This window comes from Mchenga conophoros, linkage group LG3 (assembly GCF_057382185.1).
Source record: "Mchenga conophoros isolate Kocher_MC1m ecotype Shallow Benthic linkage group LG3, M_conophoros_male_GT1.1, whole genome shotgun sequence".
Taxonomy (NCBI): domain Eukaryota; kingdom Metazoa; phylum Chordata; class Actinopteri; order Cichliformes; family Cichlidae; genus Mchenga; species Mchenga conophoros.
Window position 1 is genome coordinate 13,487,989 of NC_140528.1, and position 15,547 is coordinate 13,503,535.

At 37.6% G+C, this 15,547-nt stretch overlaps 1 long non-coding RNA gene across 1 annotated transcript; it reads left to right on the forward strand.

Moving 5' to 3' along the window:
- The first annotated feature begins 8,988 nt into the window (after window positions 1-8,988).
- On the forward strand, window positions 8,989-13,165 carry LOC146577326 (uncharacterized). The gene is made up of 8 exons (XR_014889383.1): window positions 8,989-9,713; window positions 10,431-10,470; window positions 10,616-10,662; window positions 10,975-11,019; window positions 11,859-11,888; window positions 12,342-12,410; window positions 12,617-12,691; window positions 13,087-13,165. It is a non-coding gene; the product is annotated as an uncharacterized LOC146577326 (long non-coding RNA).
- Window positions 13,166-15,547: the final 2,382 nt, after the last annotated feature.

Below are 15,547 nucleotides of genomic sequence, written 5' to 3' on the forward strand. Positions count from 1 at the left end.
TGTGGCAGAAGGGGAATCAGGGGAAGCCCTGGAGGAGTCCACCACCCACCAGAAACAGGTCTGAGCTCTCACTGCAGTTGTAAAGGGGCTACACAGCCCACATGAGGCTGAGGGATGCAGCCTTCTGTCAGACCGTCACTAACACAGAGAAACACCCGTGTACACTCATACTCATGGGCACATACACCAATCAGCCTCGACCCTTTCTTCCTTTGCATTTGTGGTTTGGTGCCATAAATGCACAACATAGAAGAGCCACCTCGACGGGACAACACTCAGCGGTTCATCTGTCTCTCTTCCACAGCATGTCTTTATCCTGTCTTCCTTCTCTCACCCAAACCAATCACAGCAGATGGCCCCGCCCCTCCCTGAGCCTGGTTCTGCTGGAGGTTTCTTCCTGTTAAAAGGGAGTTTTTCCTTCCCACTGTCGCCAAAGTGCTGCTCATAGGGGGTCATATGATTGTTGGGTTTTTCTCTGTATCTATAATTGTGCGATCTACTGTACAATATAAAGCGCCTTGAGGCGACTGCTGTTGTGATTTATATAAATAAAATTGAATTGAATTAAGAAGCTCAGAAACAAAAGTGTCTGGACTTTTTTAAGTTTCTTGAAGACATTTCATCTGAGAAGCTTCTTCAGTTTTACACTGTGTGCACAATTATTATGCCAGAACTATTTTTGAGGATTAATGTCATTATGGACCAAGGACAGTACTCTGGGTCTCCTGCAGAACAACTCGAGCTGTGATACCTGAATGAAGAGCCTCTGCTGCTTTAAAGAAGGAGGCTCGAGGCAGCGGTGAGGTGCAGACCAACCAGCTTTTATTCAGCAACTTTAACAGAAGGATCAGAAAAATAAAACTATACAGCACAGTGATGCTGACTGAAGCCACAGCATTAAACTAAACAAGCATCGGATCATCTTTAACAACATCTAATAAATAATGACAACTATTTAATCCTGTATTTCCTACAATAAAGCCTGTTCAGATATTTGTTGCTGATGGAAATGTAAAAGGCTCCCAGGAACCAAAGGACAAAAACAGAGGCAACAGTCACAGCTGCAAAGGATCCCCTAACACATAAACTGGTTCGAAGATATTTTCTAGCTCTGCAGAGGAGCTTGATTGCACGGACAGTAAAAAGTGGATTCAATAACAGCAGCGAGCGCTGAGTGATATAACGGTGCTGCGAGCAGCAGTGCAAAGGCTCACACAGAGACAGCAGCTACACTGTGTGTGGATGTGATCCACAGTCACAGCTGTGGGTTTCAGTCAGTGTGTCTCTAACTTCATGGTCACATTTCAAAGCTTATTGGAGCCAGAAGATGTTCAAGTAAAAGATTTATTGCTGTACTCGTCTACCAGGATAACAGGAGGTTCATAAAGCTGTGTAATACTTCAGCTTTCCATCATGGAGTAGTAGTTGTGTCCCTTTGTGTTTATTAGTGTGTTCACACGTCTACTTTAACTTCACTCTGTAATGAAAGGATTCAAATCACTGATAAATACATACATGCTGACTCTGAGTCTCAGTGAAGGAGGAAAGGATGGATGAAGGCAGCCTAGTGTGGGTCATGTGTGTAATCATCCTATCAGGCACAGCGTTTCCATCCAGCATCCTGACGACGCTAACAACCCGTCAAACGTCTCCTCTGGTCCACAGAAGTCACACTTCCTGTGTCATGTTTACCTTTTTAAGTGTGCTATTCAAGCCTGTGTGACCAACTCTGACTCTCCAGATTCCATCCTGGTCTCTGCTGCAGCTTCTTCTACACGACTGTTTTCTGTATAATAATATCTGCCTTTCCCGTCTCTGTCCCAGTGTGCCTGCCACTCGTCCTTCATCTTTACCTTCATTATACTCTTCACCTCACTTTCACTGTATTTTATAGTCAAACCTGCACGACTTCTTCTTGCTGCACCTTTTTAAACTTATCGTCCTGTTCATTGCATCAACACCGATATTCACAGGGAGCCATAAGAAATCCACTTCTATCCCTCTGTGTTTGATTCTATACAGTAAATGAAGTATATCAAAAACAATATGTTGCCTAGAGTCTGAAGACATATCACCTGTGCTCACTAGCACGCTGCTAGAGTCCCAGCAAACCACATACCTCCATATTAGTGCGTCCTCCACCCAGTTCAAGCCAGTAACATCACTACCAGCTCCCAGTATAAACTGCCACATCATCTGTAATTCTTTTACTCATCACCAAACTTATTTGTGGGAGAACAAATGCAGCAGCCGTTCTTTTATCTGACAGTGTTGACGCATCAGTAAATATCCTCACATGACCTGAGGACTTTCCCACTATATGAACCTGCTTTTAGTCGCCCCTCCTCCCTCGCCACAAGCTGCCTTTACAACATAACTTGTAAAAAACAACTTTATTGACAATCAGCAATAACAGTTACAGACAGTCTAGAAGAAGAATCACATGATCAAGGAGCAGAAGTTTATGGTTTTAATAGCTTTTACATTTTGGGAAAGTTTTAAAAACATTGTTGGGTTTTCTTTCTAAAGCGTTGAAAGGACGGCTTTGCATCAGAAAAGTAAGATCAGCAAATGAATCCATTAAAGTTCTTTTGCCTTGTTTGCAAAAGAAGCCAAACAACATTTGTGTTACAAAGAGAGACTTCAGAACAGATCAAAGATCACAAACATCAGGCACTGATGGAAACAGCCAAACACAGAAACAGAGGCACCAGCAGGTGAAGGAGGCCTGTTGTAGAAATGACTCTGAGTGCTCAGGTAGAAACGCATGAAGAACCAGTGCGTCTAATATTTGGAGACCAGTCTGTGTTTGAGCGTCCTGGATGAAACACAGATCATGTTGCAGAGCGAGGACGTCGTCTTTCCTCCCGAGTGTGTAACTACAGGACGTGTGCAGAAGGTTTAATCGTCCTCCTGACAGTTACTGATGAACGAGTCCTTCAGGGAGGCTCCAGGATCACTGTGGCTTTTACCAGCTGCTGCTAAACTGAGAGGTGTTGCTGCTTCATGTGTGAAGATGTTTGCATGGCTTTAACAGTGCAGACGTTCCTCATGTGCACACATTTCATATGTTTTATTGTGATGTTTAGTAACATCTGCTTTCCTCCTTCAGGCAGACGATAAAGTGAGCTCAGCCTTAAACATGTGGAGAGAACGTTTGACCGACAGTCCTGGGACGACTGCAGAACAATGGTTTGTTTTTAATGATAAAGTTTCATAATGGAAATAAATGCTGAGCCTGTTTCATGATGTTGGCCCTGCAGCATCAGGCAGGATTAATACTGTAACAAACGTGTGTCACAGTTATAATGACTTTAAATGAAGACTTGGGTTGGATGGAGATGTCAGCTGGATTTGTGCTGACTGTCACGTTAAATGTTTTCTGTTCAGCTTCTAAATCTACTTTTGTATAATGTTTGCTGAGTTTTGCACTTCATGACGCTTTTAAGAAGAGCCAATAAATCCTGACTTTACACCAAAATAAAGGTTTAATGTGTTTAGTGTGACAGTGGAGGAGAGCGCACATAATAAGAGTCATTAACAGAATGGTGACAATTATAATCTGTCTCATTTTAGGAGCAGCTCACAGGCACAACAGACTACAGAGCAATCAAAGCACCAGTTAAACGTCCATGTGACCGGCTTACAGCCAATGAACAATCAGTCCCCACTGTCCCCACCAACATCACTGTACTGGAAAGACTGTGCTGCCATGGTCAGAGATGAACTGGTACTAAAATGTAAGGCAGCTGATGTGTGTGGCCTTAGCAGCACAAATGCATCACGGCTGCAACGCTGCAGTGTGTTTAAACATTTGAACATTTCTGTGGCTTCAAACCAGCAGCTGCTCTGTACTCAGTCGTGTTTGTGTGTCTGTCAAAGTGATTGTTGTCTTTAAAAAGCCTTTTGTGTTGAGTTTTGTGAGCAGTGCCGAGCTTCTCTGTAGTCTAAGCTGAGTCGATATATTTGATTCCATGTTTGGTGTGATTTTCAAAGTCAGCAGCAGCAAACCCATACGGTAAAAAAATACATTTTTCCTGGCCAAAATATATTTCAAATATATGGTAAATATATTTTGTATTTGTGATGCTCCAAAAAAATATATTTTTGAAATTGAAAATATATTTCTTTCAAACCAAAATACATTTCAAAACATATTTTAGGGTGAAGAAAATACATTTCCAACCTTACAGTAGAATGTATATCAAAGTATCCTTTATTTAAAATATATTTAGTGCAATAATGATGATAATGATAACAATACTAAAAGTAACATGTTTTATGCACATCTGCAAAAAACAGTTGGATTCAAACAAAACAGAGTCAAAGAAAAAAAACAAACAAAAAAAACAAAAACAAAACAGAGTCAAAGGTCTATCACGAATTAGGTTGTTTATTCATTTGCTTACAGTATTTCACATTACACAATATCTCACTATAATGTAGCGTTCATTGACTTTGAAATTATCTGTCAGTGATACAGTAAACAAGATACAACAACTGCTATGTACACTTTAGTTTTTGACAATATATACAATTTAGTACTTAAAGGAACACACTCCACTGTTTTGGAAATAGGCTCATTCTCCATCTCCCTCAGAGTTAAAAATGCAGCGTCTTCTTTTTTTATTTTTTATTTTTTTATTTTTTTATTTTTTCCTAAATGACATCAGAAACAGCAGTATGCAACATTACGTGATGGCAGAGCTTCAGTTCATCCTTTGTCATTTTTTAATTTTTTTATTTTTTTTTAATAAATAGGACAGGGGGAATGAATGAGAGAAAGAGGGGGAGAGAAAGAAAGAAAACCAAAGGGGAGAAGAGACGGTGAGAAGGGGGGGGAAGAGAGAGAAAAAAAAAAAAAGAACTCCTGGGTCACCTGTATGGAGAAAAAAACAAAAAAACAAACAAACAAAAAAACAAACAAACAGAGGAGACAGCAAACAACAAAGAGCAACATAATAATAGAGAAAACAAAGCACCATCACAATAAACTAGCTAGTCATAGATATCAATATTTACTAAATAATAAACGATATTGTGCAGCATGCAAGATAGACAGCGCACAGTGTGCTTTGAGGCAGCAGCCAAGAAAGCTTTAGTCCGCGTCTGTGAATACCCATGTGTGCATACCTGTGTGGATCAGCATGCTTGCATTCCAAAGGTTTCTCCATGTAATGATCTGCTAGGGAGTGTGGGGGGGCCACAGCCCCGTCCTCCAGGGTGTGAAGCGGGTATGGAGGAGATCAAAACTCCAGACATCCAGAGGCCCCCAGAACACAAGAGACCATGGAAGACCAACAGAGGGGCAGCCGCGCCACTGTTCCAGTAAGAGCTGAGGAGAGTCCCAGATGCAGCGTCTTCTTTCTAGATCCGTACGTTAATAGGGCTCTGGAGCGTGATCTTACGGGATGGGGCGTAGCCAGGATTTTTGGTCAAGGCGCCATATTAGCAGGCCAAACAAATGCTTGCTGTGTGGTCGGTTGTAATGTTAGATTGCACTACCGACAAAGGAATAAGCTTGAAAACAGGCTCTCTTTTCATTGTTTCCTCACCTGGAAACATCATGAGGGAGCTTATGTGTTGGATGTTACCAAAAGAAGGCGTCTAGCCTGGATAGCAGCTGCGAGACGAGCTGATATTCAGTTCTCTACCAGCCACAGATATCTGTTGGTGTGCTCCAGTATTTTCATTCAGGTAAGTTCTAAATAAGTTCATATTATTATTTATAGCCTGTTAATTTTATTTTCAATGCGCTCTGAGATCATAGCACAAACTTAGAACAAACATGCAGAACTACCTTCTATTTATAGAGTTGCTAATTATTTGGCATTATTGCAACAAACCAGCCTATGAAATGAATGAAACAAATCCTGACTGGGTTCCAACACTACACATGGGGCACTACGAAATCCCTGCTTCAAACTACATGCTACATACCACCATGCCAATCAGATTACTTCTTCCATGTGAGGGTAAAAAGGTGACCTTCCTGGATAAGATGGCAAAGGTTTGCTGCGTTTTGGTGAACATGTGCCCCAGTGTGGTAGTAAAACCAGGGAAAAATGCTCTTGTTAAATACTCTTAAGTCTTGTGCTGTTTATGTAGTGATAAGTTTTCTTTTTTTTTTTTTTTTTTCTCTTCTTTTTTTTTTCTCCTTCTCTTTTTACAGTTGCAGAAACATATAGGTGATTGCTGTAACGTATGTTTTAATTTTGAAAGCAGCCTTTTTTCCGTTAAAAGGTTCTTTGTGAGGATCAATCCAGACATGGGAACAAAATGCCCTGCAAAACTTGGTACAAGCCGCAAGACAGGTCGTGTCGTAAAGAGGAAGGTTACAAGAATCAGCCCTCGGATCACCACCTTCCTCCAGCTGCTCTCTGAGTTTGAATGGAGGACTTCCAACTAGGTAAGAACAGAGATGATAATATCTTTTACATAGCTGATAATTATATACATACTGTACACACATCCATACAACAGTATGAATGATCTCAGACAGATGTGAACAAGTGAATAACCTGAGCAAACATGAATATTGATGATGTGTCTTTGACAGGTGGTGATGAAGACTACGCTGAACCCGACCATCCTGGTAACGGAAATCTAAATCCCATGTCACATTCTATTTCCTGGGACCCACTGATAATTATTACATTTTGTAAATGAGTTTTGTTTTACAATTGTAATAGTTTATTTAATGTTCATGCTGGTGGGTTTGTCCTGTTTTTAGTGGAATGAAAAACTGTTTTCCTTAAAAAAATCAGACAGAAAGGTGAAGGACTGTGTAGTTTTCATGTACGCTTCTATTTATTTTGGTTATTGGCATTGTTTTTATTCAGTTGAAAAATGTTTTTCTTGTTAAAAAAAAAATCAACAATAAATGTTGGTTTAATTCACTATTCTGAGACTACTTTATTTTTTTATTTTTTTGTCCCGTTTGGATCTATAGCCATCAGAATTGTTGTCTTGAGGCCAAGAAAGATGCCAAGCGGATTTATTTTACCAAGTGGATCATCATGGCCTTGCCATATTGGTCCATTTGATTGACCTTTATTATAATTATGAATTTATTTTATTTTCAGTTGCAAACGGGACAGACATGACTGTGGGACAGGACAGGGGGAAAGAATGAAAGAAAGAGGGGGAGAGAAAGAAAGAAAACCAAAGGGGAGAAGAGACGGTGAGAAGGGGGGAAGAGAGAAAAAAAAACAAACAACAAAAAAAAAAACTCCTGTGTCACCTGTATGGAGAAAAAAAAAACAGAGGAGACAGCAAACAACAAAGAGCAACATAATAATAGAAAAAAAAGCACCATCACAATAAACTAGCTAGCCATAGATATCAATAGTTACTAAATAATAAACGATATTGTGCAGCACGCAGGATAGACAGCGCACAGTGTGCTTTGAGGCAGCAGCCAAGAAAGCTGTAGTCCGCGTCTGTGAATACCCATGTGTGCATACCTGTGTGGATCAGCATGCTTGCATTCCAAAGGTTTCTCCATGTGATAAGTGATAAGTTTTCAAAAGAGACAGTAAATTACAGAATGCTAGTAGTGGGTGATATTATACAAATGCTGTCATGATTTTATGTGAACATTTTGTCATTTGTAAACTATACATAACATTTTTTCTACATTGTAACTGATGTGATGTTCGACAAAGTGCTTTTAATTAAAAATAGGCAAACATTTCTTTGTTTCTTTATTCAACTTTTGAACAGTGGTATTTAGTAAGTACATATTCAGTAAATGCAAAGTATTTACATGGCCCCCTAAATTAAAACACTATGGGTTATTCAGAACAGAACTATGCTTGGAAAAATATTGTCCCATCAGTTGATCCAACTCCTCCACAGTAGCAGGTGGAACTTTTCTTTTTTGAGGATGGCTTCTTTTACCTGTCACAACGAATGGTCTGTTTATGTTTTGATCAAGAGCCTTTTTTTTGGGCAGCTGAAGAGGAGAAGTCTATCTTATGGCCAACCTCTGGCTGTATCTTGGTCATATTACCCAGCAAAACCCAGTATGCAGGTTCATCTGTAACAGTCCTTGTGCCACAGATCCTCACTGTTGCTTCTACATTAAACAGAAGAGCAGTGACATGGCTGCAAGTCTCCACGACTCTAGCCATACAGCTGCAGTGGGCGGCTTCAACCTTCCCTGTGATGCTCACAATGACTTGTGGCTGCAATGCTGCAATTCAGTCTTTAAGAGTGCAGGACCTGAAACACACACAGACAAAGTTCATTTAAAGACAAGAACTTTAATAAGCCAAGGCCGACACAAATGTGTTTTATTTACTTTCAAATCCATTTATCATAAATGTAACAAATAAAGTGTTTTTATGTATCCATCTATAGAACGCTGCATGTTATATTCTAAATCTGCATGTTTCTTTTTAGAAACCTATCAGCAAAAAATGAACCTAAAGTATGTAATGCAAGGATGTAATCACTTTCAAGAGGGAGAAAACATAAAGTTCAACTTTAAGTGACAACTATGGACACCTAATATGACAAGCAGATTCTGCAGGTCATTAATCAATGTATAAAACTAAAACAGAATGTATTTTTAGTGACACAGGACACAAACAAGGAAGCAAGATGTGTAATTAGGATTATTTATAATAAATATGAATTAATTAGGGCAATTTCTTTAACCATAAAGAATAACTAAATCCTTCAGGACAATGTCACATCAATGCACTGAACTCACTATGTTATCCCTCTAACAGAGCCTCTACATGTTCTCACTGTAATTTCCCCCTCACGAATGAATTTTTACTAGCACTAATTTGAATGTTGGGGGGAATCAAACGCATTTTACTCGCAGTACTCAAGCTGACTTACCTTTGCTTGAATGACGGCGTACTCACAATGTGGAGGCTTAAAAATAGCCAAATCTTGTACCCAGTCCTTGGTGAATTGGATGTGCGCCTCCAGAGATTTATAATTGCGAAATTGGTGCGCCATGTATGCTCTGACTCCACAGACAAGGTATGAGAGTAGATCATGCTAAGTCAATAGCGGTTTGGTCTTCAGGGTTTCTACTCCACGGCTATATTTCATACGGGTCCACATTTCAACAATCAAGTACCGTCTCTTTGCATCTGGACAGAATCTGTCTCTATACCGTCATTTTCTTTTGAGCTACGTTTCAGAATGGTTCGTAGCAAACTTGTTTTGATTCGTGACCTGCCAAGATGGTGCTGCGCTCCCACAATGCATTGCGACATTACGTCAACTCCAAAGCCCTTTGCGTGCAGGAGTGTATGCGCATGCGCATTGCCACGGTGGTTTAAAAAATAAAGATATAATGAAAAGTAATTAATAAAAATTAAATATTTAAACATTCCCACAAATGTGCAATGAACGTGCAAAAACTCTCTTTAGTAGTTGTTGCTGTTTCTTTCTTTCTTTCTTTTTTTTTTTTTTTTTTTGAAAAATAACGACGTCTCTGAGGCGCGAAATCTGACAGCGAGAGGAACGGCCGGATACAGGAGACTGGAAGAAACAAGCCGATTATGTTCGCGTTAATTAAGTGGTTGGAAGATGTAAAATTCTCAATTCTGCCAACTGAACATATACGAGATTTTAATGAGGATGAATAATTAGCCGGCATGGAGGAAACGGACCTTTATTTCATGGAGTGGCGACAAGAAGCCAAGGCGGGTGGCCAGTCTAAGAAGCCTCCATCATCAAGCTAGCAGGTGCCTTTTCCCATATAATATTACTTTATTCTCGTGTATTTGGAACGGAAGCGTAGAGCTGCCACCCAGGCAAAAGAGAAATATAAGTATATCACGTTATAACGTGAAAAGTTTATCGTTCTAACAATATACTATCATGTTTGAACAACATGTTTGAACAACATTGTACGAAAAATGTACATAATTATCACGTCCGTACAATATTGTGCGAACGTGACAATTATGTATATTATAATAATGTGATATTATATTATACCAGTGGTTCTTAACCTGGGTTCGATCGAACCCTAGGGGTTCGGTGAGTTGGTCTCAGGGGTTCGGCAGAGCCTCCGCTGTGACGTGCACAGCTCATTTTGTGCACCAGTAAAAAACATATCTACGTCTAATTTGAAAAAAAAACACACTTTATTTTTCACTAAAGAGGGGTTCAATGAATGCGCATATGAAACTGGTGGGGTTCGGTACCTCCAACAAGGTTAAGAACCACTGTATTATACAAACATGAAAAGCATAATGTTAGAACAATAAACATTTCACGTCATAACGTGATACAGCTCTATTTTTCTTTTGCCTGGGTGGCAGCTCCACGCTTCCATAATTTGGTAATCAAAATATGTAACTTAATTAATTATATTGTGATGTACTTTTGCCTTTTCTTATTATTCTGCCTTCTCAATAACTATCAAAGCCTATTCACATTTAATTTGGCTTTCACAGAAATCCTACCTCTCCTTCTGGCTACAGAGTACTTACCAAGGTTAGAAACAAAGAACAGTTATGCTTTATTAATGTTCGCTAATTACAATGTTCCACATTTCCTTGCTTTTTAAGTCATTTTTAGGCTTTTTAGAGTTTTTGTTTTTTATTTTTTTAGCAGTAATGTTTCTGCCTATTTATTTCAGCCCATGAAATCGAATGCAGATCTTCCTAATGTGAGATTTACATAAATGTAAGTAATTTTGTTTGTCATTGTCATTAATGTTGTTGCTGTTGTTGTTTTTGTGCAGTTTGCAATCATATAAACCTAGCAAGCATCAGTCAGCACAGTGACTAACCTAAACAGATTCTTGCTTTATTCACATATATTATATGTAATTATATATACCTGCACATTGTACCTAGGGTTGCAGCCACTTGGCCCCACCCCATTGTTGTGACAGCCCTGATTGTACTTATACACTGCATCTGAACAGGGAACAGTCTGCCACATTAATGTATTTTTAAGTGACTTGTTTGTAATACATGAATTTGTTTCTTACAGATGTCAAAGTCTCAACCTCATGCTGCCCTCCCCCATCCTCCTAAAGTAAGTATTTGTTGTTGTAGTTTTTTATGCGGTGTCTGTGTCACATGCTAATCATAATTATTGAAATAACTGTTTTCTAACAGATTTTCCAAAACACTAGTTATGTTTGTTGTCATTCAGACCAATACTACTGCTTAGACATTGTTTAGTGGTCATGCATGTTTGACAAGCTCGTTATGATACCAAAACAGTAGGCCTATCACAATAATCGATATATCGACTTAACACACAGTACATGTACATGACCTCAATAATTGTTGATGATGTAATTTATCCGCCATTATATTTACAAAAATAAAATATAATGATAACATAACAATAACATTAAATAACATTGTTTTCTATTTGTTAGAAAACTTACTATTTATTCAAGTTTTTAAGGTATCTAATATTTTGATTCCTAATTTCAATGATCTAAATACTTTAAGAATTAGATGTTGGTTTGTCAATTGAAAGTGTGTAGATCTTGCATTATTATGGTGTTATATTATGATTATACATTCAAAGACATAAAATGGTCTTAAAATGACAATGACATAACTTGTCGCAATTGTTTATGGGGCAATATACCGACCAACAAAAAGTCGTTATCGTAACAGGCCTTCAAAACACACAGTTTTATGATTGATAAATTAAAAAAATAAATACTATTAATTTCTCTGAGATTCTCTAATATTCAGTTACAGTTCACAACACAGTTACCCGTACATGCAGTATTATACTGTAAATATAAATCTCTGCATTTAGCATCCCACTAGAAGCGTCACAGTTACTGCCTCTTTTTTTTTTTTTTACAAATACCTGTACTATCACTAACACATTTACTGTTTTACTTTTAGCCTGTGGATACAAATGCAGATTTCCTTAATGTAAGTTGTGCATTTTAATTACATCATGTTATTTTTATTATTATTTATTTATTTATTTTATTTTACATTCAAATATTTCAAGCTTCTTGGTTAAAGAAGCTTGATTGTTAGTAGGTAAAGAATAGTTCACCTATAATTCATATTCCCAATTAATTTCTCACCTCTGATTGAATGCCTTTGTTTGTTTTCCTATAACAAAACATTTTTGCTGGATATATATGGTGAATTTATATGCATAGATACAGTCGTAGTGCTTGACACATGCAAACAGCAGTAGATGTACTAAAAAGGAAATAATTACAATCATGATGTTGATTGCTGATGTCAGTATATATATTTTAGAGGAATGTTTTGTTTTTCACCCAAAATAACTATATTGCTTCAGAAGAGATTTATTACCCTACCGGACTCTTATATATTGTTCTGTTTTTTGTTTGTTTTTGTTATTTTCAGGTTCAATGGTGCGTGTTCTTCTAATGGCCGCCTTCCCACTGGAGGTTTTGATCCACAGCAATTTAAAAGGTAATCAGCTTTGAAAGTCAGTTCAAATGGTTAGCTAATAGTACTTTAAAAAGCCTACAACTCTGTCACCAGTTTCTTTACCAAAAATTACCCATAAAAGTATCGCTCAATAGCATATATTGTAGTTCAAATGTTTAGTTGTACAAATATCAAATTTTTGGAAATCTAAAACTAGTCAAACACTCAAATGTTCATGCTTTTTATAGGAGGACAGAGCAAAACGGACATCGGCGCAGAGTGAAGAACTGCCCTTGATAAGGACACTATGACAGCCATATATAGTAAATGAAGACTTTCTGTGTATCTAAAATTGCATACAGCACAAGTAACTTACTTTGCAACCATTAAAATAGGTTGTAAAGTAAGTTACCAATACAAATAGGTGATGATGCATTGTAGTGGTTGGTCTCAGACAAAGAAGGTCAACAGATTTATGAATGCTGGAAGGTAAGGAGAGACGACCAAAAGGGGTGTTAGCATTACTGTAATGTGAACTGGATAGACTTCCCATCTAGGAAAAAAAAGAGGTAAAATTATGCGTAAAATATATCTGTATTAATATCTGTATCTTTATAAACAGAAATATCTGTTTGCTAAATGAAGCCAGCTAACATAAATCACATTTTTATTTTAACTCTGATAAAAGTAATAGAACTGTGACTTTTGTTTGTTACAGTGGGGGTAAGGAAGGGGTTTCCCAGCGTGTCCAGAAGGGCTTTGAGGATTGCCGTGAAAGCTGGGGGAACTGAGACTGCTGGAAAAGGAAAAGAAATTACATTTTAAGTATGCTGACTTATGTTCATACAATCACACACACATATACACATACACACACATATATGTATATGTGTGTGTGTTTCTTTTAGAATGTTTGAGTATGTAATGAGAATAAACTTATAAAATGAATATTCCTTGCTTGATTGATATGCTATATGTATGTTTTAAACATCAAATAAAGATTTCTTTCAGATGTTACATGTGAATGTGTTTTCTTAGAAATATATGAAGGGTTAAATTTATATTTTTTTGAATGATTTTAAATAAATTTAAATTGTATTTTGAAATATATTTTATTAATATATTTCAAAATATACAAAAAATGGCCAAAAAATATATGTGCTAAAAAACATTTCAAAATACATAAACATATTTCAAAATGTATTTTAAAATACATTTTGAAATACATTTCAAAATATACAAAAAATGGCCAAAAAATATATGTGCTAAAATACATTTTAAATATATAAATATATTTTAAAATGTATTTTAGCACATATATTTTTTGGCCATTTTTTGTATATTTTGAAATATATTTCAAAATGTATTTTAAAATATATTTTTTTACCGTATGGGAGTGACATCTGAAGCTTCGTTTAGAACGTACCTTTTTTTAAATCGAACTTTATTGAAACACAATGAGTATACAACATACAAACAGATGAAGTTTACAAAAGAACAGAACATGAATATACAGAACCAGGAGTAAAAAAATGATGATATGAGTAGGCGAAAAAAATCAACATATAAATATTGTTCTGAGAGGCTTTTTGTTGGTTGAGTCTGAAATTGATTGTATGTACAATTCATATCCTTATAAAAAGGCAGAAATATGGTGTTTTATTAATAAACTTACATTTATGGATATAAAATAGCTAAAAGTATTAACAAATATTTTATAAAAAATCATTTATCATTCTTCCTGGGGAACTTAAAGAAACAGAATAAAACATTTTCCATCGTAAAGAAAAATATGGACAATAACAAAACTGCTAAATTCTTCCAGAATCTCTGTGTAGAGGAAACAAAAGAGATGTGCCACAGTTTCTGGATGATCCCCACAGAAAGTTCAATTAGTATTTATGTCTCTTTTAAATGTTACCATATAGTGACTGGCTGGGTCACATTTATGAAGAATTTTATATGAGATTTCCTTCACCTTGTTCACAATTAGATATTTATGGGATCATCCAGACTGTCTTCCAGGTGATATCTGGAACATGTCGGTTCCAGTAAGATATTCTATATATGGGAGAGACATGATATCTTCTTGGAATAAACTACGTATTCTCTTATTGCTGTTACCAAGTTCCTGTGAAAAGCAGATTTTTCCCACTGCTGACTCAGCTGGATCAGGGAGAGTGACTGAGGCAGATATTGAGCTGTCAGTGTTTTTATATAACATTAAAGTCCCTGAGGGTATGGCACCAAGCACCATTGAGAATTCCCCAACACTGACGGGAAAATTATATAGTGTAAGGAATTCATTGTAAGTAAGTAGTACTCCCTCGTTCAATTTTAAAACTTAGTAGCGGCCGCCATTGTTGGCAGCTGAAATTTGGCTGGGCCGCGCTATGAATTCTGGGATATGGTGGGCCACGAAGGACACACCCGACCCATCCTTCAAACTCGGGGGAATGAAGGACGCATTTGAAGGAGTCGAGGAATCGGGACAGCCTTGGTCGCCTGGCTGTGACGTCATCGGCCTTCAAATGCGGCCTCCGGAGGATGCAGCCGACGTTTTGGGACACAGCTTGTGTGTCTTTGTTGGTCATGTGACCTCCCAGGGACTACACATGGAAACGAGCAGTTTAGCTCAAATCTGGCAGGTTTCCATCGTCTGTTTTTGTCCTGATGTCCATGAACATGAACACTGTCCCTGTCAAACACGTCCAGATAATCTGATCCAGTGTTGTTCTTCTTCTGTGGTGTTTGTGATGGAGCAGCAGCTGCTGATCCTGATGTCCTCCACCAAGGGGGCAGCAAATTCAGCTGACTGTCATCATTTATTAAAAAGATGTAACAATGTGACATAATGCAATATAATAGTGTCAGTTACACATTGTGGGTTGCACTGTGGCCAGAATGGACATTACCTCCTGCCTAATGGAAGCTGTCAGCCATCCTGCAACCATGAATTAGATAAGCAGAAGTGAAGGGATTGTTAACAACAATTTAATAATAAAATGTAATGTGATAGTTGCACTTTATTAGCGACCCACAATCGTATGAATAATAACCATGAATGCACTGCATGCTCATAGCAAGTTCTTTAGGTTTAAAGTGAGATCCTGCTTTAAAGGGCGCTTCATCTGCTGGGAATGACATGTTTCTTCTAGTATGTAAGGCTCAGCCCATCT